General features: G+C 46.4%; 1 protein-coding gene across 4 annotated transcripts in view; it reads left to right on the top strand.

The window, feature by feature from the left end:
• Positions 1 to 26880, top strand: part of CHRM2 (cholinergic receptor muscarinic 2) — a 299422-nt gene that overhangs the window by 256069 nt on the left and 16473 nt on the right. The gene's annotated exons all lie outside the window — the stretch shown is intronic.

The following is a 26880-nucleotide window of genomic DNA, read 5'->3' as shown; positions in this document are numbered from 1 at the left end:
TTGTCCTGTTCTGTCCTGGCGATAGAGCTTGTATCCCGGTAGTGCTGTATCCCATTTGCTTTCCTCATTCCACCATGTTTCAGAGATTCCAATGATGTCGATGTCTTCTGCGCTGGCCAAGGCTTCTAGTTCCCCCATTTTGTTTCTTAGGCTCCTTGCATTAGCATATATGCACTTTAGATCCTGGTATTTTGCTGTCCTCCTTTCTTTTCCCTGTGCTTCGGTCCATATTTTCTTCTCTTTTGCTGCAGACATTGTAACCACTTCTTCTAGGTTAGTCGACTCCTGCAGTTTGCCCCTTGTTCCTTCCCAGCCATTTTTCCCCTCGGTATCTTCACAGGATACCGTCTTCCAAATCGTCGACCCTTTGTCAACTGTCGGCTTTCCCCTTCTTCTTAGTTTAAAGCCTGTTCTATTCCTTTCTTGACGTTGTTTGCTAGGAGTCTAGTTCCTGCTGCGCTCAGGTGCAGTTCATCTTTCCTGTAGAGCTTGCTCTTGCCCCAGAACGCCGTCCAGTTCCTCACGAAGTGGAATCCTTCTTCCTCACACCATCTCCTCATCCACGTATTTATTGATTGTAGTTCCTCCTGCCTTTTCACATCTGCCCTCGGTACTGGTAGGATCTCTGAGAACACTATCTTCTGGGCCCTCATCTTCAGCTTCCTTCCCAGACTCTTGAATTGTTCTAACAGCGTGCTTCTTTTGTAGTCTCTCCTGCTGACATCGTTCGTCCCGATGTGGATCACTACAGCAGTCTCTTCTGTCTCCGCCCCTTCCAGGATCATTCCAATTTTGTCCACGATGTCCTTGGTTCTTGCTCCCGGAAGGCAGGTCACCAGTCGGTCCTCTCTCCCTCCTGCTATGTGGCTGTCCACATGCCTAAGGATTGAGTCTCCCACTAGGATCGCTGACTTTCCTCTCTTCAATTTTCGCTTCGGTCTCAGGTCAATGTCCTCAATGTACTTCACTCTTTCTTCTTTTGGGCCTCGACTAGCCAAAATCTCCCCCTCTTGCGGTAGTCCTCTGTGGGTGTCATCCTTGAGGTAATCTTCTTCTTGCTCTCCCTTGCATGTTGGTATCCGTGTAGCTTCTTCTTTCATCTGAAGTTCGTTCTCTTCCACCTTCATCCTGTATGCCTCTTCAATGAATCTCTCAAGTTCCCTGACTTCCTCCTCAATGTGTCTCTCCGTGATGTGAAATCCTTCTAGCTCCTGAATCTTGTCCTCTAGTCGCTTGACCTCCTTCTTCAAGCTTTTCAGTTCCTGACACCGACTGCATACATACGACTGTCTCCCCGAGGGGAGATAGTCGTACATATGACAGTCTGTGCAGAACACTGGAAAGCTCATCTTCTGGCTTCCTTCTGCTTCCATTGTTGTTCCTTCTTTAAAATATCAGTTGAGATTACTTGTGACTTGTGCCCGCTTTGTGTCCTTTCTCTCTCCCTATCTGCTGTTGGTGTCCTCCCTGACTCTCTCTTTGTGCTGGTGCCCTCTCTTTCTTTCACTAACTGTCTCTGGTGTCCTCTCGCTCACTGCCTGTTGGTGGTGTCCTCTCTGTCTCTTCTCTCTCTGTGTTGGTGCTCTGTGCTGGTGTCTCTCTCTCTCTCTCTACCTGCTGCTGGGGTCCTCTCTCTCTCTACCAGCCGCTGGTGTCCTCTCTCTCACTCTCTCCCTCTGCCTGCTTGTTATACTTGTGTGAACGGCTTGGCCCTTTGTGTCTGTCTCTTTCTTACCTTCTGTGCTTTCCTTCTGTACTTGTCGCTTCTTTACCCTTCTGTCTTACTCCGTTGCCTTGTCCCTTCTCAAAGGCCCTTCGCAAAGGCGCTCTCGCTAAGGCGAGCGCCTTTGCCGCTTGCCTTTGCCGCGCGCCGAACGGCTGCGCGCCGTTGGCTCTGCCCCCTTTCAAGGGGGAGTCCGACGCTGCCTCTGACGCGGTGGGGGTGGGCGGAGCGTACTCTTGCCGCTTCCCCGAGCCTTTTGCTTCTTCCTGCCTTCTTCTCCTGCTTCAAACTCTGTCTCTCAGGCTCTCCCCTGCTCGATCTGGCTACCAAGCACTGCTGCCTCCTTCTCCTGCACGCGGCACCCGATGCAGAGTTCGCCGCGTTGGCTCCGCCCCCTTTTCAAGGGGGAGTCCGACGCTGCCTCTGACGCGGTGGGGGTGGGCGGAGCGTACTCTCGCCGCTTCCCCGAGCCTTTTGCTTCTTCCTGCCTTCTTCTCCTGCTTCAAACTCTGTCTCTCAGGCTCTCCCCTGCTCGATCTGGCTAAGAGTTTTAGTTTGTGGTCCTGTATTTGCATAGGGTTTATCTGTGTTCTGCATGTGTGACCAAGACAGGGTGTTCTGGTAGGAATGAATGTCGTGAAGCATTATTGGTATCATAGCCCCAAGTAGGAAGATTTTTGTTGGCAGTTTGTCATGGTTTTGGAAGGCCCCAAGCTTGGGTCCACATCTGGTGGGCCTCTGCGCATGTGCGGATGTCAATGTGATGACATCACATGCATGCCACACATGTACAAGATGCCCTCTAGATACAGCCTAGAGCTTGGGGATGGAAACATGAGATTCATGTGGGGGTGGGGCTGAGAGCAGAATGGGGTGGGGCTGGGGTAAAATTGGGTGGGGCTGGGGATGGATTGGGGTGGGGCCGGGGCAGAACAGGGCGGGGCCAAGTTTCTTCTTTTTTAAAAGAGGAAATCTGGTAGCCCTACAACATGCTTATACTTTTTCTATGAGTATTATTACAACTACAACATTATACATAGTTTTAGAAATTCAAACAGGGATGCCTCCACTCAATGCATGATAAAATGCGTACACCCAGCATGGGTGTTCAGTTTATCCATAATGAATATGCATGAGAAAGATATGCATACTAATGAGGCAATGCATGCAAATCTATCTTATACAAAATCATTATGATATCCTAAAAACCTGGCTGGCTGTAGGTTGAGAAATACTGATGTAAAGGCTCATCAAAAATATGTAAAACAAAGCAGAAGACGGGACAGATATTCATGTGGAGGAGCATTTTCACAAGGACATCCAAGTCAGAATTTGGATGCCCTGCTCATAACATCCAAAAAACCCATCCATCTCACAGCCATTTTTGAACAGGAAATACGTCCAGGTTTCCTATTTGAAAATACGTTAGAATATCAAAAATGGACAGCTGTTTTACAAACTAAAACATCCAAATTATGAATGCTAAAAATCCAGGGACAAGGCCATCTGTCTGGCAGCATTCTTACAGAAATGGCTAAACAGATGTCCTTGCAGAGCAGAGGGGCAGCCTAGTGGTCAGTGTAGTGGACTATAATCCAAGACACCCATGTTCACATCCCCCTATAACTCTTATTTTAAATGCTGAGTCCTCCAGAAACAGGGAATGTCCACTACACTTGACCATACAGCACCTCAATAGCATTTAGGCTTGCAGGTGTAATAAATATTTAGGCACAGTAGATATATGTTCTGGAGGTCTCACAATTTAAAGGAGCTGAACTTGGGTCTCCTGGTTTACAGTCCACTGCACTCACCATTAAGCTGCTCCTCAGACCTGCTAAAGCCTGTTGCTTCTATCTCTACAACAAAATTTGCCCCTTCCATTCTGATCACACTACCAAGACCCTTGTCCACACCCTAGTAACTGCAATTTACTTCTAACAGTCTCCTTCTGAGCCGCCTCTTCCCCCGCAATCTGTGAAAAACTCTGCTGCACAATTCATCTTCTGCCAACCTCACTACACTCACATGATCCCTCTCTTCAAATCACTTAATTGGCTCCCTATCCTCTTTTGCATACAGTTCAAACTCCTATTACTAACGTACAAGTGTGTTCATTCTGTAGCCCCTCATTATCTCTCCTCTCTTGTTTCCTTATACACATCCCCAAGAATTCCGTTCCTCAGATGTTATTTTTATCTGAACTCTTCTCCTCCACTGCCAATTCCAGACTTCATTCCTTTCATCTTGCTGCCCCTATATACCTAGAATAGACAGAGTCCATGTGTCATGCCCCTTCCCTTCCCTTGTTCAAAAATAGACTGAAAGCCCACTTTTTCCTGATTGCATTCAACATATAACCCTCTCCCTCTGCTCATCACCCTAGCCAGCAGTTTAACCATCCTCTGTTAATTGTAACCTGGCATCCTGTTTGTCTGTTTTGATTGATTAGATTGTGAGCTCATTTGAGCAGGGACTCCTTCAGGACTCTGTACAGTGGTGCGTATGTCTGGTAGCGCTCTAGAAATAATTAATAGTAGTAGTAGTAGTTTAGAATGTCCATAATACCTGATGCTGTCGTAGAATCTGGTATTCCTGTACAGTTTCACTTTCAGAGGAGAGGAAGGGGGACAGCAACCACAGGGGAATTCATGAGGGATCATTTCTTAATCCTTCCAGTGGTCAGCTGCTCAATCAAAGCACCTTTTTGTACCCTGGACATGAATGAAAAAGGTCTAAATAAAAACTACCTTCTTTTTAGACTTTGACATTTCTTACATAAGAATTGTCATATTGGGACAGACCATAGGTCCATCAAGCCCAGCATCCTGATTTCAACAGTGGCCCAACAGGTCCCAAGTACCTAGCAAGACCTTCAGGAGAGCAAACGGCAGGAGGGAAGCTGCATTGGGAGGGGGAGGCACTGTCATTTGCAGCATGCAGCCCTGTAGGCAGGAGGGAGTGAACGTTTGCGCTTTCAAAGGTACGCGGGGGAGGGGGGTCCGAGGATATGGGAGGGGGGATGTGGGGTGAAGATGTCAGGGCATGTCAGGGGAGGTCCAGGATGTCAGCAGGATATCAGGGATGTCAGGAAGGTGTGGGGGATGGCAGTGGGATATTGGGGATGACAAGGGAAAGTCCAGGATGTCAGGGGGAGGGATGTAGGGCTCTGCAACTCAGATGATCCTGGCAGAGGGAATCCCACCAGGAATCCATGAAACAGGCTCAGTTGATGGGGATTACTTCTGCTACGATCAGCTGATGCAAAGCCTATAGGGGTTTTTTTTTTGGGGGGGGGGTTGCTCTTTGGGTGATGGGAGGTGTTGTGACTACTGGGGGAGTAAGGGGGGGGTCATGCTTTAAATTCTCCAATGGTCTTCTTGTCAATTTGGGCACCTTTGTGGAACTCAAACAGGTCTAATTCCGGCATCTAAGTTTCCTCTAGGAAAGCTTTAATTATGGCTAAAGTATGTCTGGGTTGAAGCCCGCCCATTCACAACCATAACACATCTCCCAACATACCCCTTTGCCCTCTGGATGCACAGCAGCTTAGAAGTGCTGCTGCACGTCCAGAAGGTTGGTTTTGATTATCGGCACTTGGACTGCTATTAGGATGTCCATGTGCTGACTTAGGCTGGGTTTTGGACGTTTTAAAGTTTTGATTATGAGCTCCACAGCTCCTAATCATGCGTAACTTGTAGGCGCTGGTCCACACAGATGTCAATCAACGCCTAGTGTTGCCTAGGCATCATTGAGAAAGATGCCAGTGTAATAGGCCATGTTTTATGTGGCCTAATTTACCAGTGGAAGGCCTCGTGATGCCTAAGTTTACAATGCCTATTCTCCGCCTCTAACCATGCCTACTTTTCAGGTAGGCGTTGCTAGGCATTGGAGGGCACCTCCAATTTAGGCATCACTAGGACCCATGTGGATATCCGTGCACAATCTTAATTAGCAATAAAAAAATTGTTTTTTTAATCAATTTTTAATGGGGTGTCAATTACTACACCATAGTAACATAGTAACATGATAGATGACGGCAGATAAAGACCTGAATGGTCCATCCAGTCTGCCCAACCTGATTCAATTTATATATATATTTTTTTTATTTTTCTTCTTAGCTATTTCTGGACAAGAATCCAAAGCTTTACCCGGTACTGTGCTTGAGTTCCAACTGCCAAAATCTCTGTTAAGACTTACTCCAGCCCATCTACACCCTCCCAGCCATTGAAGCCCTCCCCTGCCCATCCTCCACCAAACGGCCATACACAGACACAGACCGTGCAAGTCTGCCCAGTAACTGGCCTAGTTCAATATTTAAAATTATTTTCTGATTCTAAATCTTCTGTGTTCATCCCACTCTTCTTTGAACTCAGTCACAGTTTTACTCTCCACCACCTCTCTCGGAAGCGCATTCCAGGCATCCACTACCCTCTCCGTAAAGTAGAATTTCCTAACATTGCCCCTGAATCTACCACCCCTCAACCTCAAATTATGTCCTCTGGTTTTACCATTTTCCTTTCTCTAGAAAAGATTTTGTTCTACGTTAATACCCTTCAAGTATTTGTATTGAAGTAATTAATCAATTAAAAAACAATTTAGGTGCACACGGATTTTAGTTAGGCACCACTAGGCATCTGTGATTAGGGTGCCTAGTGGTACCTAACCTAGGTGCGGTATATAAAATCAGGCCCATTGGGCTCATTTTTTAAAAAAAACATTCAAAAAGTGGCATAAAGGGGCAGATGGACATTTATCTTGCCAAACCTACCAATTTACTATTTTCTATATGTATTTTGGAGATGGATTTATATGGTGGTTGTTTGCAGTGCATCTAAATCTGAGGAGCATATTGGAGGTGGGATTAGAGTGGGCCTATGATTTGGACATTTTTCTGCAATAATTAAACATTTTAGAAAATATCAAGGGCTCAGTTTGGACTTTGGGACTAGACGTCATAACAGTATGTAAATGCTGAAAAGGTGTGCAGACTGACCAGATGATCCCCACTTATATACATACTCCCCAGTGGTTACTCCCACCCCTCCAAAGATGTGAATGAAATAGTAAATGCCTGCCTTTATGATAGCTTCAGATGTTATGGGCAGTACTAGTAGTACAGCAAGTAGGTTCCTGGAGTAGCATAGTGGGTGGTGCTATGAACTATAGAGATGGGGGCTTAGGCCCATATTCCACTTTAACTATTACTCTTATGGTGGAATATGTAGCCTTCCAAAACCACCCAAATTCCACTGTACACTTCTCCCTCCATATTCACGGTGATCCACGAATACGGAAAAACCGTGAATAAGTATTGGAGGAGAAAAGAGGGCATAAACTGTACAAACAAACGAAAAGCATGCGATCAGTCTGTTTTACCTTCCTTTGCTATCCTTTGTGGCAGCTACCCGCATCCATTCACACCCACTTTTATCTTCATATTAAAACTCTCCCTCCTCAATGGTTGGGCCCTGAGGGCAAACCCACCTCCCCGCACGTGCCCCATCCCTTGGGCGAAGTGTGCGTTTCAAGCCTCTCTCTGAGCAGCCTCCTTCACCTTTAATTGGACAGCTGTAGGCGCTTGACTGGTTCTCGGCCCAGAAACGTGCAGGGGCTTGGTGGGTTTGGCATGCATGATAACCAGCTCGTGGCAGCTACCACGCATCTTGCTGGAAACCAGATGAGTAGGGGGCTTGCTATCTTTGCCTTCGTTCACTCCTTGGCTCTCCTCTTTCATTATGTGGTTGTGAAAAATTATTCTTGGTAACATAAAATGTGCCACAGGGAGGGGGGGAGGAGCCAACATGCCACAAACCACAAATAATCAAAATTGCGAGTGATGAAAGCACAAATACAGAGGGGGAAGTGTATCTTCATCTAGATGACACCTGCCTGCATAAAGGATATTGGGCTAGATTCACTAAGCCCATCGATCGTGTCCCAACCACTTTTTTCGACCCCGATCCGATTCACTAAACTTCCTCCCGAGCGTATATGCACCCGATCCAATTTGCACATGCAAATGAGGGGAAATGGCATGCAAATGTAGGAAGGCAGCGATTCACTAACCAAAATCAGGAACACCGACTGGGCTGGCCGATCAAAAAAGAAGCGACTGCTGGGGACCAGTCGCTCATGTCCTTTCTGATTGTCCTGCTCTCTGCTCTCTGCCTGAAATCCCAGCCCTACAGCCCTGAAACCATCAAAAAAGCACCCTGCTCTCTGCCACTCTCCTCCACCCCTGTCGCCCTGCTATTTGCCGCCCTGCCTCTCTGCTCTATTTCGCCATGCTGCCCTACTCTCTTCCACTCTGCCTTTCTGTGAGCCCCTTTTTAACCCTTGGGTTAAAAGCTAGGCTGCACTTCTCGCCACCAGCCCCAGCTGATCTCAGTGCGCGGTGTCACAATGCCCTGACCTGGCATTTCCCTGTTCCTTAGCGTGAGAAGAGTCATGCGAACACTCTAGGGCAACCGTGTGTTCATGGGGCAGAGAGGAAGACAAGGGTTGCCGTGTACTATTCCATGTCAGCCCTCCCTTACCGGAGAGCTTCCTTGTGTTCCTCCTAAGTGTGCCTGTATTTTTAAAAGGTATAGAGTCCTAACTGGAAGTCCCAATCAAAAATAACCTCCACTCCCAGCATTATTACCAATACGGCCTTACAGTAGAAGACTGTACAACTCAATCCCCCTCTCCCTTCTGCGCTTGTGCTAAGAGCAAGCACATGCGCAGATCATCTACAGGTAAAGAAGATAGTCTGCACATGCGTTGGGATCACTCTGCAGCGATCCGTGCAGTCGCTGTGGGGGCGTGCCTTCGATTGCATTAATTTGCACGAAGAGGCTTGATGAATCGATCGTCCAGGAAAACTCGGCCACGGATCGACCAGAAAAGGTAAGCTTAGAGAATCTAGCCCATTATGGTTAACAGCTGGGTCCAATAGGTTTTGTAAAAAGCCACTGCTCTGCTGGGGTTCTGCTGGGATCTCTGTGTGGCCACTGTACTAAAAATGCTGCCCCTCCTACGTGGTTATGTTCGCTACTGGATTTTTGTGTATGTTCTGCAAAACATCCAAACTTTCTTGAGCTGCTAATTTTTCTAAACTTTCCTAACTTGGGTTCTTGAACTATAGATAAGCTCTGTAAGGTTTATTTTACATTGCCAAAGCTTGGATAGGTAGCAGATTAAGTCTTGCAGCTGGTTTATTGGGCAGGAACTTGGTATATATACATTTATTGGGGATTTATGACAGGAACTTGCTAGATATACATTTATTGGAGATTTCTGGCTGTAGAGGGAAAATTAAATTCCAGCAGAATTTTGATTTTGTTGTGAGGGCTAGCCCTGCCCCCCAGTTCTGGTTGAAGGGGAACTTGACTCATTGAAAGACATTCACCTGCTCAGCAGGAGTTAGGCTGGGTCCTTAACAGGGAACAGCTTACCTGCAGTAATTTATTCATGTGCTCTCACTGGAAGACCTGAACCACAAATCTGATAAGTGTTCTGAGTCAACTCTATATATTCAGAAATTTAAACCCTTTGTTTGCAGTCTCTTGAACCTTTTACTCTCAGTTCAAATTCAGCATTTCCCCCAAAAACTTTGCATCTCTCTCAGTTTTGATCACCAACAATGTGGTTGTAGGCTCCTCCCAAGTTTTTTTTAGCTTAATTACTAGGTGGGCATAGCTGTGTACCTAGATCCCTCTTTCCCTTCCAGTTCACCCTCGCTCACTCACCAAGTTCTCACCCAATCCGTGGAAGCTCTTAGTGATAGATGGGTACTGTCCTTCCAGGCTGGTAGGCCTGTCCCTGTGGCAGCCTTCTGGTGATTATCCTTTAGCTTTGAGGGCCCTTGCTCTCCCAAGATTGCTTCATCTCTGTAGCTAGTCTCCAGGGAGCCTTCTCCCTTGTTAGGCCACTGGTGCAAATTGCATCCAAGCAGCCTGGTACCTCCATTGGGCTACTAGTACCGATCCGCACTTGGGTAGCCTTCCCCTCATTCTAGAGGAGCCTCTGGGGTAGCTTCCTGCTGGGGTCCTGGTTACTAACCCTCAACCGGTCTCGAAGACCACCAGTAACAGGGCTCTGTCTAGAGGGCTGCCTCTGCTCAACCCTCAGGCACTGATATTGCCTCTGCAGGCCTTTTTCTTCTGCCCTGAGCTGCTCCCATAGGCCACTTGCCTTGATCCCAGCTCCCAAGGGCTGCTGGTCTTCTGCCCTGAGCACTCTGCTCCCAAGGGCTGCCAATCCATTTCTTCAAAAGTGCCCCTAGTGGTACACCTCTGTTGTTACACAATATACCAGCTCTAAAAAGAGCTCTGTGTGAGCTAGTGACAGAGTTTTCCAACTAGGGAGCTACCTCCCAAATGAGTATAAAAGGGTAGGGCTAAATGGCTATTTTTCTCAATGGAGGAGGCTAAATAGTGGTGTGCCACAGGGATCTGTACTGGGACTGGTGTATGATCTACGAGTGAGGTAATTATATTTGCAGATGACACTAAACTGTTCAAAGTTGTTAAAACACATGCGGACTATGAAAAACTGCAGGACAACCATAGGATATTAGAAGACTGGGCGTCCAAATGGCAGATGAAATATTAATGTGAGCAAATACAAAGTGATGCACATTGGGAAGAATAATCTAAATCATAGTCAGTAGCGTACTAAGGGGGGGCAGGGGGGCGGTCTGCACCGGGTGCCAGCCCTGAGGGTGGTGCTCCCGGCCTTGCCGTTCAGTCCCCCCCACCCCCGAAGGACCGCTCGCCCCCCTGGCCTCCCTGCACCATCTATGAAGCAGCTCGCAGCGGGATTGCGATGTCGGCGATCCCTGAGCTGCTTCGGCACTGCTTCCTGCGCCGCGGTCCCGCCCCTCCCCTCCTCTGATGTCAGAGAAGGGGCGGGACCGCGGCAGAGGAAGCAGCTCCGAAGCAGCGAAGGGATCGCTGACATCGCGATCTTGCTGCGGGCTGATTCAGGTGGGCCAGGGGGGGGTGTGGTCCTTCGGGGGGGGGACTGAACACAAGGCCGGGAGCACCCCCTCAGGGCCTGATTCAGGTGGTGCAGGGAGGCCAGGGGGGGAGAGCGGTCCTTCGGGGTGGGGCGGGCAGGCAGGCCGGCAGGCAGGCCTTCAAGGGGGGGGGGAAAGGCAGGCCTTCAAAGGGGAGACAGTCAGGCAGGCCTTCAAAGGGGGGACAGGCCTTCAAGGGGGGGTCAGGCAGGCAGGCTTTCAAGGGAGGGACAGGCCTTCAAGGGGGGGGACAGGCAGGCAGGCTTTCAAGGGAGGGACAGGCCTTCAAGGGGGGGGACAGGCAGGCAGGCTTTCAAGAGAGGGACAGGCCTTCAAGGGGGGGCAGGCAGGCAGGCCTTCAAGGGGGGTGCAGGCCTTTGGAGGGGGGGTGCAGGCCTTCGGGGGGGGAGTGCAGGCCTTCAGGGGTGGAATGCAGACCTTTAAGGGGGGGACAGGACTTCAGGGAGGGGGGCCCTGGTGTAGAAATACACGGAGGGAATGAGGGGGGTTCAAAGAGAAGCGCATATGCCGGACTTTGGGTGGGAAGAAATAATGGGTCTGAAAATAGAGAAGAGGGAGAGATGATGGACCATAGTTTTTAGAGAGGGAAGGAACAGAAAGGGAGAGAAGTTGGACACAAGGGATGGTGTGGAGGGGGGGATAGAGATACTGGATAGGAGGGTAGTTGGGAAAAGAAAGGGAGAGATGGTGGACCCTGGGGTGGTGGGGAAGGAGGGAGAGATGCTGGATGAAAGGGTAGTTAAGAAAAGATAGATCTGTGGAGGGAGACGAAAAAAGGATAGATGCCAGACCTCCTGGAGAGGGAAGGGAAACGGGGAGGACAGAGATGGCAGTTGGATGGTTAGCATGTAGAAAGAAGGAAGAAGGAGACCCTGGCAAGCAAGTTATCAGAAGACAACCAGAGCCTTGGACCAACAAGATTTGAAAAATAACCAGACAACAAAAGGTAGAAAAACTAATTTTATTTTCTGTTTTGTGATTACAATATGTCAGATTTGAAATGTGTATCCTGCCAGAGCTGGTGTTAGACCGCAAACGTGAGCTAGGATTTAACAGAGAGGAAAAGTCCTTTTTGTTTCTTTATTTTATTTACACCACAGTGCCAGTGTGGTTAGGAGAAGCCAAAGGGGGGTAAAAAAGCTATAAAATAAACCCACCAGGATGTTTAAAAAACAAACAAACACCCAATTGAGCAGGAAAGTTGAATCGAAAAACCAATTCAATAGGCTGAATCGAATCGAAATTTTTTTTTTTTCTTGAATCGGGCAGCACTAGTTTGCACTACTGTCTTAGATTTTAGGACCTGGGATTGGAGAGAGATGGCATCCTCAGCACTTTATAATGCAAGTGAAATGAGGATTTGGTCAGACTTTTGAAGGGTCTGCAGAAGAAAAATATTGTATAGGCCGGGGACATGAGACAGCAGGAAACGGGAACTTTTCTTCCTTCTATTTTTATGAATGGCAAGGCTGAGGATGTCAGAGAGTTCAATTAAAATATGTGCTTTATAAGAAAATATAATGATGTGTTTTATAAAGTTTATAAGCATTGCTGGCTTACCCGTTGAGGTGTTCCTAATGGTGGTGGTGGTGGCGGCAGCGTATCAATGTGTTGAGAGGAAGAGGTGGTCTGGGAAATTCTGCTGAGCAAACTCTGGGCCCATTTCCACCCCCCAGTTAGTCCACTCCACTCAACTGGTTCACACACTGAGTGGGTCTTTGGGTGTTGTGCCTGGGTAATTGTTTTGGGATCTCTTCTAGTGGTTTGTCAGTATCTCCTTGTGGTCCAAGGAAGGAAACTTTGTTAACCTTAGCATTGACCTTCAGAATATGTTTGTAACAGTGCTGCTTGTGTGGCATTAGACTATGTAGTGATCGAAAGAAAAAAACAGATCTTTGCACATTTTTGCACTATATGGTGGGTGTATGAGGAGATTCACATTTCCTGCACAGCTAAGTCCTTGTGAAGTTACCTTGTTCTTTTTGTATTTGACATCTAGCAAGGTCTCTGTTTGGAAGGAAAGAACTAAGCTTAAAAATGAAGTGGCCAGAAGTTATGGTAAAAGCAGATAGCATTGCTGATTTTAAGAAAGGTTTGGACAAATTCCTGGAGGAAAAGTCCATAGTCTGTTATTAAGACATGGGGGAAGTGTCTGCTTGCCCTGGATCGGTGGCATGGAATGTTGCTACTCTTTGGGTTTTGACCAGGTACTAATGACCTGGATTGGTTACCATGAGAATGGGCTACTGGGCATGATGGCTATTCTTATGTTATGTTCTCATCTGTAGGGGCCTTTGTTTTCACTTCTTATTTTAATGTATTTTTTTTCTGGGAACTTATCAGTGTTTTTTAGAATGGGAACAAAAATGGAAGAGAATTAATGTGTGTGGAAAAGGGGGTAACTAATTTCTTCAGCTTAATTAAATCCACCTCAACCAGACATAGGAGAACTCGCACACCATTCACACACCCTCCAACCAAAATCGTCAAAAGAAAAAAAACTGTTCGACAACCTCCTAACACTCGACCCCCAACTCTACAACCTATTGACCTCGACCACAGACTACAAAACCTTCAAAAAAGAAATAAAAACCCTTCTATTCAAAAACACATAAAACCGAACTAATACAATCAGAACTGTCCCAAGCATCACCTGCAACTACTCCATATGTACTTCTGATGTCATGACAATTCAGACATAATTTATGTTATGTTTGGATTAATGGTTACATATATGAGGTTCAATAAAAGAAAATTTTCAGTGCCTGTTTCTATTATGATTATTTATTTTTCATGGTTATTACAAAAAATATTTTTTTACATGGGGGGAGTGTCAAAAAATGATGGGGCCCGGGTGCCACATACCCTAGGTACGCCATTGATCATAGTTACCAGATGATAGGGTGTCAACACTCAAGAAAAAATGTAGGTGTCACTGGGGACAATATGTTGAAACCTTCCACTGAATGTGTGTTGGCAGTCAAGAAAGCATACATGATGCTAGGAATTATTAGAAAAGGGATGGTAAGCAAGACTAAGAATGTTATAATGCCTCTGTATCACTCAATGGTGTGACCTCATCTTGAGTATTGCGTTCAGTTCTGGTATTCTTATCTAAAAAAATATATAGCAACATTAGAAAAAGTTCAAAGAAGAATGATCAAGACGATAAAGGGGATGGAACTTCTCTCATATGAGGAAAGCCTAAAGAGGTTAGGGCTCTTCAGCTTGGAAAAGAAACGGCTGTTGGCAGATATGATCAAAGTCTACAAAATCTTGAGTGGTGTAGAATGGGTACAAGTTAGAGAGCTGCACGGGAACGGGGATGACGGGAATCCCGCGGGACCCGCGGGGATCCCGCGGGTTCCCCCTTTGGGTCACGGGGATCCCGTGGGGATGCCCCCTAGGGTCGCGGGGATCCCGTGGGGACGCCTCCGAGGGTCGCGGGGTTCCTGCGGGGTTGGATCGCAGCGGGGTTGGTCGAGCCGCGAGGGTAGTCTCCTTCTCCTTACCTGCCCTGTCGCAGCACACATCCGAACGGAAATCTTCCCGATGTCAGCGCTGACGTCGGAGGGAGGGCTTAAGCAAAGCCCTCCCTTCCTCCGACGTCAGCGCTGACATCAGGAAGACTTCCGGTCGGCTGTGTGCGGCAGGGCAGGTAGGAAGAAGGCAATGGCGTACGAAAGAGGGGGGAGGGGGCGGTCCGCCCCGAAGAATGTGCACAGCCGGTCAGGTCCCCCGATCGACCGACAACAGAACAGGCCCGGTCGGACAAATCTCCCTGTCCTGTAGCCGCGAATCTAAATTACCTCTTACAGCAGCTTCACTACTCCAGCTGCTGTAAGAAGGTAATTTAGATTCGCGGCTACAGGACAGGGAGATTTGTCCGACCGGGCCTGTTCTGTTGTCGGTCGGGTGCAAAAGCGCCACAAAGGTGGAGGCAGGGAGGGAGGAAAGGTGGAGTGGAGAAGAAAAGACGCTTAAGGGGGGAGAAGGCCGCTGAAAGCACTGGGGAAGACAAAGGGGTGGAAAAGAACGCTGAAAGGACATGGGGTAAACGGGAGATGAGGGGGGGAAGGACCCTGAAAGCACTGGGGAAGACAAAGGGGTGGAGAATGCCACTGAAAGGACATGGGGAAAACAGGGGTGGAGAAGGCCGCTGAAAGGACATGGTGTAAACGGGAGGAAGGGGGGGGAAGGACCCTGAAAGCACTGGGGAAGACAAAGGGGTGGAGAATGCCACTGAAAGGACATGGGGAAGACAGAGGGGGGAGAAGGCCGCTGAAAGGACATGGGGAAGGCAGAGAGGGGAGAAGGATGCTGCCTGACAGGACATGGGGAAGATGGTGGGGGAGAAGGACACTGAAAGGAAATGGGGAAGAGGGAATGGGAAGAAGACGCTGGCAGGGAAGAAGACAGAGGTGCCAGACTATGGAGGGAGCGGAGGGAAAAAGATGGGTGCCAGACCAATTTGGGAGGGGGGAGAAAGGGAGAGGCACAGTAACAGAGCAAATGGAAGACACAGAGAGAAGAGAGGCAGTGGATGGAAGGAATTGAATGAGAACATGAAGAAAGCAGAAACCAGGCAATAAAGGTAGGAAAAAAATTATTATTATTTTTTTTTTTTGCTTAAGGATAAAGTAGTATATTAGTTGTGTTGATAAAAATTTATAAACATTAGAGGCTCTGGTAGAAACCCGTTTACAAAGTATGTATTCTTCCCAATTAATATTTCCAAATTAATAAAGTCTTTTTGCTTATTTTTAAATGGGTTTCTACCAGAGCCTTTAATTCAGTAGCATAATTAAATGAAATAACTATTTCTGTAGTTTATAGGGACAGGTGGGGATGTAGGGGATTCCTCGCGGGGACGGGCGGGGACGGAGGGGATTCCTCGTGGGGACGGGTGGGGACGGAGGGATTCCTCGCGGGGACGGGTGGGGACGGGTGGGAGTCCTCACGGGGACGGGTGGGGACGGGTGGGACTTTGGCGGGGACGGGTGGGGACGGGTGGGATTTCTGTCCCCGCGCAACTCTCTAGTACAAGTGGATCGATTTTTTATACTGCATCAGGATTTACAAAGACTAGAAGACACTTGATGAAGTTACAGAGTTAAAACCAATAGGATGAAATATTTTTTCACTCAGACAATAATTAAGCTCTGGAATGCATTGTCAAAGTATGTGATAACAGCTGGTTTTATAAAAGGTTTGGACAAATTCCTGGAGGAAAAGTCAACTGATGTTGAGACAGACATGGAAGAAGCCACTGCTTGCCCTGGATCGGTGGCACAGAATGCTGCTACTGTTTGGGTTTTTGCTACTTGTGACTTGGATTGGCCTCCGCGAAGGTGGGATACCAGGCTAGATGGACCATTGGTCTGATCCAGTAAAGCAGTTCTTATATTCTTTTATGACTCTATGAAGTGGAAACATATAGATCCCAGACTTTTTAAAACCAGTTTTCAATTCCTTGGACTTGCTTCCCCACTATTTTCTCCCTCCTTTGAACCTGAAAACCCCTGTAGCAGTAGTGTACCAAGGGGAGTGGGGGGGGGGGGGAGTTGGATTGCCCCGGGTGCACGCCTTAGGAGGGTTCACATCCGGCCAGGTCCGGAACCTCCCGCCCTACTGTGCAACAGGACCTGCACCTTAGCGCGGCTGCCAGTCCACCCCCTACTTGCTATGGAATAGAGTTGGCAGCCACGCTGAGATGCAGGAAGGTCCCACGATGACTGCATCTGCAGGGTCCACCCCCTCCGACATCAGGTACTTTTTCCGGAGAAGAGCCGACAGATGTAATCATCGCGGGAACTTCCTGAACTTCAGCGCAACTGCCGACTCTGCTCCAGAGCAAGTACGTCGGAGTGGGGTGAACTGGCAGCCAGCATCTACAGTCATTGCAATACATTGATGCATGAAGGGAGAGAAAGGAGCAGGACTACTGGTATGGAAGAGTGGTGGAGGGAGAGAAAGGGGGCCAGGTGGTATGGACGGGTGGTGCTTATGGAATTGGTGTACAGGGAAAGGGGAGAGAGACATAAGGGGGAAGGATACTGGATGGAATTGGATTGGAGGGAAAGAAAAGGGGCAGATGCTGATGGAAGTAGGGGAAGGGAGAGTCAAAGGGTAGATGCTGATTGAAGAGGGGTAGATGGAGAGAAAGAGAGGGCAGACATTAGCTGGTAGTGGGGAGGGTAGAGAGGGAGTCTATGCTGTAAGGAAGTGTGGATGGGAGAGATAAGGGAGCAGATGCAGGAAGGAAATGGGGAGGAAAGAAAGAGGGGAGCAGACACTGGATGGAAGTGGACAGAGAGAGGAGAAGGTACTGGATGGAAAGGGTAGAGAAAGAGGGCACATGATGGAAGGAAAGGATTAATGGAAGGTGGGCACATGATGGGGGGGAATAATTGAGTTAGTGAAATACTGGAGGGGGAGGAAAAGAGATGGCAAGCTGTAGATAGTGAAAAAGGAAATTGATGACAGGGTAGCAAGAATGTAATCTAGACAGATGCAGAAAATAAAATTTAAAAGGAAAATGAGGGGGAAAAGGAAAGGGATTGCAGAGGAGAGGTGTGGGAGAGGGAAGGGAAAGAGAGGAGAGGAGAGAGATGCCAGACCATTGGGGATGAAGGGAAAGAAGGAAGGGAGAGGTATAATTTCTGGAAGGGGCATAGAAGGAGAGAAAATGCCATATAGGGGCAGAGAGAGAGGGCAGACAGTGGATGGAAGGAAGAGAGTAACAAGAAGATGAGGAAAGCAGAAACCAGAGAAGACAAAGGTAGAAAAAAATTTCCATTTATTTATTTTTTTGCTTTAGGAGACATGTATCACTGTTTCTGTGGTGTTGCATTGTATACAGAGTCCAGCTTCTTGGTGGTTTAATTCATAGACAGCGGAACACTTTTTTGTTTGGGGGGGCCAAAAGCTCCAACCTAGACCCCGTCCCAGACCTACCCAAGCTCCGCCCCAGACATCACCCCATAATAATAGTACTAATTGTAAACACCATTTCTTCCATTCATTTTTCATATGCACACAATATAATCTTATTAATACACAATGGTAACCACAAAATTAAACTACACAATTTCCCCTCCCCACCACTGCATAGCATTTCTTCCTCTCTCCTTCACCCCCATGTGCAACGTCTTCCTCTCTCTCTCTCTTATTCCCTCCCTTGCTGCAAAGGGAGTGGGGAAAGAGAGAGAGAGGGATCTAGGCTGCCTCTCTCCCACCCCCTGTACTGCCACATCCAATATTTCTCCCTCTCTTACCCCCTGGACTGTGTGCAGCATCTTTCACCCCTGCCACCAGCCCCATGTCCAACATTTCTGCTTCTATCACCCCTCTTCAGCTCCATGCCACCTCTCTTCCTCCATTCCCTTCACCACCATGTCCAACATTCCTCTCTTTTGCATCCATTTCTATCTGTCCCACTGTTTCCTCTCCACCACCACATCCATTTCTCCCTCCTCTCCCATCACCATGTCCAATAATTCTCCTCTTTCTTCCTTTCCCCATGTACACCATCTCTTTCCCTCTCACTCACACCCAGGCTTAACAATTTTCCCTTTCTATTCCCTCCCCCACCTCAGCATCTCTTTCCCCCCATCCTTCCATCCTATGTCCCAAGTTCATGCCCCCTCCCTCATTTGTCCCAAGTTCACACTCCCTTCCTTCCTTGTCTCAATGTACCCCTCCCTCCTGTGTCCCAACATGCCCCTCTCCCTCCCTCCTGTGACCCAATGATGGCAGATAAAAAGTGCCTCTCTTCCTCCCTCCCTTCTGTGTCCCAAGTTCATGCCCTCTCCCACCTGTATTCTGGCTGGCCCTAAAACATCCAAGTAGGTCTTCTCCTCCTTCTTTCCAGCTGCACTTCTTTCTTTACAAAGCAACAGACAGCAGCAGCAGCAGAGTATGGCTAGAAGTCCTGGTGTGCTCCCAAGTATGACATCTCATCTCCCCCGGTCCCCAGTCCATATCCCCTCCGCCTTTCCATAACCATGTCTTTACCTTCTCTGCTTTCCCCGAGTTGTCCATCTCTCCCTCCCCCCTTCTGTCCCCTCCCCTGAATCTCTTTCCCTTTCCCCATCTTGCCCCCTCCACCAAATCTCTCTCTCCCTCCACATTTTGCCCCCTCCACATCCATTTCTCCCTCCCCTTTTCCTCATGTTCATTTTTCCCTCTCTTACTCCCTCTGTCCTCCAAATCCATCTCTTGTTGTACTTCTTCTGCCCCCCTCCCTGTCCTCCTTATGAAAGGTCACTTGGACACACAAAGTCAGAGGCGTGAAGAAGTACAAGTTTTATTCACAGCATGCATGCTGGACCCCTGAGCTCCAAGCTGGCTCAGAAGTGCCGAAACCAGGAAGTTACAGAGATATTTATTCATTTTTCTGGCTATACAACTGAATTCTAGAAAAAACTTTTCACGTGTTACTTTTCTTAACACTCATTGGTTCTAAGCTCACACTAGCAGGTCACTAGCAGGACACCTATCTAACTTTTACAATAAATGTACAGAAGGGCAGGGTACATCATGGCTCAAACTCTTATCTATTCAGCTTACAATGTGGTAAGGTAGGGACATACATTTTAGGCAGATGCAGTCAATAGATTATACACTGTTTTCAGCTATGTAGGCCAGAGCAATATTTTAAACAACAGTTAACTATTTCATGACCCTACATTCCCCCCTTTCAGGCTGGCGTACCTAAGGAGCCAAGCCTGACAAAATAAAGTTAGGGGTCAGGAAAGTCGGGGTCCCCAGTGGGTAAGGGACGATACTGGGAGAGGGCCAATGCAGCAGTGGAACGTTTGACAACAGAGTCCATAGTTCAGTGGAGCAGCTTTATGGCTATGGGGACCATACAGGGCAGGCAGCAAAGGAGCAGAGAAGACAGGGCAGCAACCAGCAAGATGATCTTCAGTGCTGAACCAGAGGGCAATCAGGAGCTGAAGGTACCAGAGATCCAGTCTGCAGTAAGGTCACGCCAGGTCTGGTCAGGAACATGAGCCAGTTTGGTGATACGATCCACATCGTTCTCAATCACTTTACTCAAGTTCAAGGCAGCAGTTGGAGAGGTTGAATTTATCACAGGCACAGCAGCTAGTAAATAGTCCAAAGCTAGACGATTCTGATAAATAGCAGTGCACATTTTAGCATTCGCTCTGCCAATGGTACTCAAAGCTCGGGAGGTCTCATTGGTTATCAGTTCAAGTACAGCTTATAGACAAATAATGCAGTTCAGCATATAGATTGGGGTCCGATAGCCCCAGGTGTCATCCTCGGTCCACGTGGCAGGTCCATAAGCAGCAATGATTCGTTCTGCAGGCCAGTCATCACCCCATTCACCTATTTTAAGGGAATTGGTGGAAGTAGACCGCTTTTGGCGACCTCTGGTGTTGAATACAGGGGCTCCCAGGTGTTCACCATCGGCTAGTGGTAACAGGAAGAAGCTGGGATGGATCATGCAAAGCACACATGTACCAGTCCATTAAGCAGGCAACCAAGAGTAGGCAAACGGATCACAGAGCCAATATCAACTATCAGGAGCTGACCATAATTCATAGGAAGTTCCATTAAGCAGTGTATGAAGGGCTGAAGACAGTGGGAAGCAACAATGGAGGTTCACAAGGCCCATCGTGAAGGTCGTGGACCTGACGTAAAAGTGAGGGTCTGTGAAGTCAGGTTTAACATGTCCAGCTGCTTTGCCTCCCATAGCCACTGTTCTCCCATACCAGTCCCTCCTCATACAAAATAATTGCTAACATTAAGAGTCTGACCTATAGTTTCAGCAAACTATATAAACAGATTTCTAGTGATTACAGGATATTAGTATCTACTTTCATAATTTCATAAAACTGGGGAAACACCACAGAGTGATAGACAGGAGCACATGAGTGGGATACAATTCGGACATATACATCAGTACCTGGGTCTCACCTTTTACCATCAATATACAATACCATACGGTCTCTGGCCTTCTGGATTTGGACATTGGCATTCCAGTTATGTGGGTCAGTGAGAGTGAAAACCATGGGATTACAGTAGCAGTAGATGGGATGCATCTAATCTGAAAAAGAACAGAAGGCAGCAGGACAGGCCAGGACAGATTAGTTTCTTCAATTCATTTTGTGAGAAGGGTCTTAAGAGTTCTGTTTATTCTTTCGACCTGACCAGAGCTCTCAGGATGGTAAGCAGCATATAATTTCTATTCAATTTGGAGGGCCTGAGCAATTTGTTGGACAACATCGGCAATGAAAGCAGGGCCATTGTCACTGCCTATAAAAACAGGGAGACCAAAGCACGGAATTATTCAGGAGGTGTTTGGTTACTTCCCTGGCGCGTTCAGTGCAAGTAAGGAAGGCTTTGACCCATCTAGTCAGGGTGTCTGTGAAGACTAGGAAGTGACTGAGGGAACGGGAAATGGGCATGTGGGTAAAATCTACAGACAGAACCTGCATCGGATATGTTCCAATAGGTTGGTATCCAAGAGGTGGCAGTCATCTGATTGGGAATTTTATTCTAGAACAGACAACACACTGTCGGACCATATTCCGGACTAGCTGATCAAGGTGATTGATAAAGAAATGTCTCTTGAGAGTCAATTTTCATAGCGGGTTCTCCAGAGTGTGCCAGATCATGGCATCTTTTGACAATCATGAGGGCCAGGTGTTGAGGAATAACTATGAGGGTGTTGTGCTTGCGTTTGAAGTATCAGTGTGTGGGTCTGGATTGGCACTTGAATTGGCGCATTTTGTATCCACCCCCCTTTCAGGACAGACTGGCCCAAAATAATGCATGCCCAAGTCTGTTCCTGAGAAGCGTACTGGGGTGTAAGGGAATCCAGAAAAGGAATGATTGTATACAGAGGAGCCAAAAGAGGGGGCAGAGACTGGCAGCTCGGGCTGTGCGGTTGGCAAGGGCATTACCACGAGAGACAAGGTCCGTCACGCGTCTGTAAGCATGGCAGAGCATAACAGAAACACGTGAGGGTAGTTGTACGTGGATCAGGCGGCCGGAGGCTGTAATGAAACCTCGATATTTCCAGATGGCCCTATGGGAATGCAAGTTAAGGAAAGCATATTTGGAGTCAGTATATATATTGCAAGACTGAGAGGCAGAGTGGCGCAGGGCAAAAGTGAGGGCATAAAGCTCAGCTTCTTGGGCAGAAGGGCCAGAAGGCAGGGGCCTGAGTCAGAAGTTTTTGGAGGCAGCGAAAAGACCGCTCCTGAAGTTGGGTCCAGACAAAAGGGGCTGAGTCAGCGCCTTTGGTGGAATCATACAGAGGACGAGCAATAGTAGAGAAATCAGGGATCCAGATGGGACAGTATCCTGCAATACTGAGAAAGGTGCTCAGAGCCTTGCAGTTATCAGGGACAGGGAGACTACAGACAGCCTAGACCTCGGTGTAGGAAGGGACCTGGTACCCTTGGAGATTTGAAAGCCAAGGTAGGTGACACGAGGAAGGCATACTTGAAATCAATGTAAATATGGCCACAGGAAAATTTAAAAGGCAGACCCACTATCTGAAAGACTCAGATAAATAATAATAATAACAGTTTATATACCGCAATACCGTGAAGAGCTATGTGGTTTACAAAAGATTAGAGAAGGTACAAAATAATTGAACTTAAGATGTGTACTAACACATAAGAATTGTTCTCAATCCCTATTCTATATCAGGTTCCTACCCCAAAGAGCTGACTTATAAAATTAAGCTAAATGCAGTTCTGGATCCACCCACTAAGCAGGGTAGTCTGACACAAGCGCTCTCTAAAGCAGCAGTCCCTTCACTATCAGCTGACTGGCAAAAATATTTACTTCAATCCAAAGCATTCCTAAAAATTACATTGTTATACCTAAACTTACATTTTTTATATATAGAACTACAAAACAAAGATTGGAATATACAGTAAAACTTTGGATTGCAAATAACTTGGTTTGCAAGTGTTCTATAAGACAAGCAATGATTAAATTTTAACTTGCTATACCAGCAACGTCTTGCAATACACGTACATACAGTATAGAAGCATCACATTTTCACAACTGAGCCAATGGTTCCTCTCTATATGACGCTGCAGGAATGCAGTGACTGTTCCAAACGAGCAAGGGCTTGCAATACAAGTATGTATATTTTTGTACACTAGTGCCCTGGAATACAAGCATACTTCTGGAACAAATTATGCTCCCAAACCAAAGTTTTACTGTACTCACAAGTTTAAACATTGTTCATTTTTTTTCTTTTTTTGTTTTTACAATCAACATGGGTCTCAGTAGAGACTTACTCCCCCTTCCTACAGAATTTCACAAAGGAGAGAGAGTTGCTTAAAGATCAAAGAGATCAAATTACAGATGTAGTCCTTTTCAGAACTTTTAAATTTAGACAAATAACTACTAAATTTGGACAAAGAACTTCTTTTTAGCATGGAATATAAGTTCCAGAAATCATATTTTTCGTTTATATGCATTTCTGAATATGCATATACATTTTATAACATAGCCAAAAACTTCAAATGCAAAACCACTTATCTGTTTCAGGAGAAACCACATTGGAAGTGCTACACACTTCATGGCCCTTATCAGCACAAAAGGAAAAGTACTCTCCTCTCATGCTATGAACAACTGACAGTTTAAACTTCACTGAAACATTTGAACAGACAGAAGTCATAAAGAACCCGGGATATTGCAGGACTTGGGAATCAGATGAAGGGAAGAATTTGGCAAGGTCTGAAGCAAGGGCAGTGCTGAATAGAGTGGGGCTATTTTTAAAGCCCTGGGATAGACGGGTCCAGGTTACTTAGGAGGTTTGTCCAGTGGAAGGGTTTTTCCATTGGAATGCAAAAATTGGCTGACTGGAAGAGGAACTGACAGCAAACGAATGCATAAAAACCTGACGAGTTATGTCCTCTTCCAGGGAGCCAGAGGGGGCCAGCCCACACCAAATATCGGCCATTCTAACTGGCACAGACAAATAAGGGTTGATTTGTTAAGTATAATCAAAGACAAATTCCTTTTTTAAAATTAGCTAACATATCAAGGGATCCCCACAGGTAGACAGACATCCCCCCATTGTGCAATGGAGGACAAAAACACTTCCCTGAATTCCTGGCCCTGCCCATCTCTGGACTAGGGAAACGCAGTACTAACAGGTCCACACTCGCTTCGTCCTCAAGGACGTCTCAGACACTCTCAAACACACAAAACACAACAGATTTCAGTTCAGTTACTCAACCAGAAAATAACAGTTCCTAGAATCCCTTTCCCACAACTTTTCAGCGACAGATCACGTGGCTTACTAGGCAGGAGACGAGAGACAGGATAGGGATGATCAATCCCCACTTACCAGATAGTGGCCACTCCAGGTACAGATACAGATACAGATACAGATTCTTGTACTTTAAACTGAGACTAGATAAGTCAGTTGAAGCGGTCCAACGTCCTGAGGTCTGCCAACCCCCCAAAAGGAAGGCAGCCGGCTAAGCAGACATATCAGCCGTAGGACCAGAAACAAGTGACCAATCGAGTAACCAGTGGTCAAGAGACCTTCAAGTCCCTGTTCGGAAGCCAAATGAAAGGTCACTTGGACACACAAAGTCAGAGGCGTGAAGAAGTACAAGTTTTATTCACAGCATGCATGCTGGACCCCTGAGCTCCAAGCTGGCTCAGAAGTGCCGAAACCAGGAAGTTACAGAGATATTTATTCATTTTTCTGGCTATACAACTGAATTCTAGAAAAAACTTTTCACGTGTTACTTTTCTTAACACTCATTGGTTCTAAGCTCACACTAGCAGGTCACTAGCAGGACACCTATCTAACTTTTACAATAAATGTACAGAAGGGCAGGGTACATCATGGCTCAAACTCTTATCTATTCAGCTTACAATGTGGTAAGGTAGGGACATACATTTTAGGCAGATGCAGTCAATAGATTATACACTGTTTTCAGCTATGTAGGCCAGAGCAATATTTTAAACAACAGTTAACTATTTCATGACCCTACACTTATACCCCTTCTGCTGTCCATGTACTATCTCAATTAAGAAAATCCCAAGATAATTTAACTTTGTAGTTACTTTTTCACTGGGGATTGGTAAGTCTTTCCCTATCCGAGCAACATTTCCTTGACAGAATAAGGAAAAAGCAAATATAAAGTTAAAAAAATGACCACCTCAATAATTCAGAACAGAAATTTGGTAAAAAATCATAAAGGAAGTTGTTAATCTCTAACATTCCCAAACACTAATAACAGTAATTTCCAGCTTGTTTTACCAATAATTAGTAAGTTCAAACAATTAAATCTAGGATAAAGCTTTTAGATCCCCCGCACCCTATCTTTAACGTGAGTACATGGCCACTTCTCTTTCCATGCTCTTTTATCGCTTCCTCTCTAATAAGCAACGAGAAATCCACAGTTTCTTCCTGTTTTTCCTTCTTCCTCACTTTCCAAGTCAGTTGTTGCAAACATCGCTTTCCCGTCTTTTCGTTCCTTCTTCCACACTTTGCTTAGGCACCAACCTCAGTTCGCCTGCATCTACTCCTCCTGCCTGCACGCCCAACAGCTCATCCACACACCACATTTAACTTCTTAGAAAAGCACCCCCTGCTGCTGGCCCAGCATCATCTCTCCACTATGGCATGCCCTAGCGAAAACAGGAAGTTGTCAGAGAGGGCGGGCCGCAGTGGAGAGAAGATGCCGGGCCAGTGGCAGGGAGCGTTTTTCTAAGAAATTAAACACAGTGTGCGGGTGAGTAGTCGGTTGTGCGGACAGGAGGAGTAGATTCAAGTGAAGGGGCGCGTTAGAGAGTGCCGACCAGCAGGCACGCTGGCTGGTACCAAGCTCCCAGCCTTGTACCACTGGATCACCCACAGAATGGTCAATTTGTGGGGAGGTCATGGCCCCTGTGGCCCCCCCTGTTCCGACACCTATGGTTCAATTTAACCTTTGTCCATGTATTTCTATTTTATCCCCCCTTTTACAAAACTGTAGAGTGTATTTTTAGCATCAGCTGTGGTGATAGCAGCTCTAATGCTCAGAATTCTATGAGGTTCTGAGCTGTTATCACCGTAGCTAAAAACCGCACTATAGTTTGTAAAAGGGGGAGGGGTTAGTTTGTGATTACATATTCCATACTAGGCGAAGGTGTTTTCTGTGTTCTGTGTGTTCAAAAAACATGGTTTTCTGTTAGGATTGACTGTGCAGGATTGATCTGTACTAGTCTGGCTTGTTTAATTTTACAATGGGTGTATTGATGTACTGCTCACTGCAGATGCTGCCTTTTTCTAGGTACATTCTTGTGTGACATTTGGATTGTTACTAAAAATCATGTTTTTCATACAGATAGGCAGGGGGGGGTGTCAAAAATGATGGGCCCCAGGTGTCACATATGCTAGGTACGCCACTGCCCTGTAGCACTCTCTACCTTCAGCACTACTCTGATCCAAGTCAATAGCAAGTTAGCCAATGGTGAAAGCAATTAAATCTCCCTAGAGTTAGAGCACACTTCCACCAAATGCACTACCATTCTTTGTAAAATCAAGGAATTCCTGAGCATGAGTGAACTTCAATAGGCACCTGGTAGGAAGAATGGATTTCACACATTATTGCAACAAAGAAGTTACAAATATTTATTTCATAAGTTAGAGTAAAAACATAGCCTCGATACTGAAACATTAAAAAAAACAAACTTTATGGCTCAATAAAGTGCTTATTTCAAAATGCGGAAAATAATTGTTGTCTCAGCACTCATTACAATTGTTTCTTACTACGGTAGTAGTGCTTCTATAATTATCAGAAAAATATTTAATTACCTAAAGGAACATCCAAAAAATAAATAAAATTAAATAAATATAAGTGTGCTCAGTGCTCCTACTCACTGGTCAAATTTTAGCATAGATCAATGGTTATGGAAACCCCAGTTCCCACAATAAAGTTTTATCGAAATAAATATAGCATGCACATTCCAATGGAGCATAAAAAAATAAATAAATAAAGTACTTATCTTAGAGATGACTGGAAAGATGCAAGTAATTTCATAGAATCTCCAACATATGTTCCATAAAGCGTACTGGGTCCAAGATACCAAAAGGACCGATGGAGATCCTTAATGTGAAACACCAATACTT

Source organism: Geotrypetes seraphini, chromosome 9 (genome assembly GCF_902459505.1).
Source record: "Geotrypetes seraphini chromosome 9, aGeoSer1.1, whole genome shotgun sequence".
In the NCBI taxonomy this organism is placed as follows: domain Eukaryota; kingdom Metazoa; phylum Chordata; class Amphibia; order Gymnophiona; family Dermophiidae; genus Geotrypetes; species Geotrypetes seraphini.
Note: the sequence above shows the minus strand (reverse complement) of the source record. Positions and strands in the feature narration are given on the sequence as shown.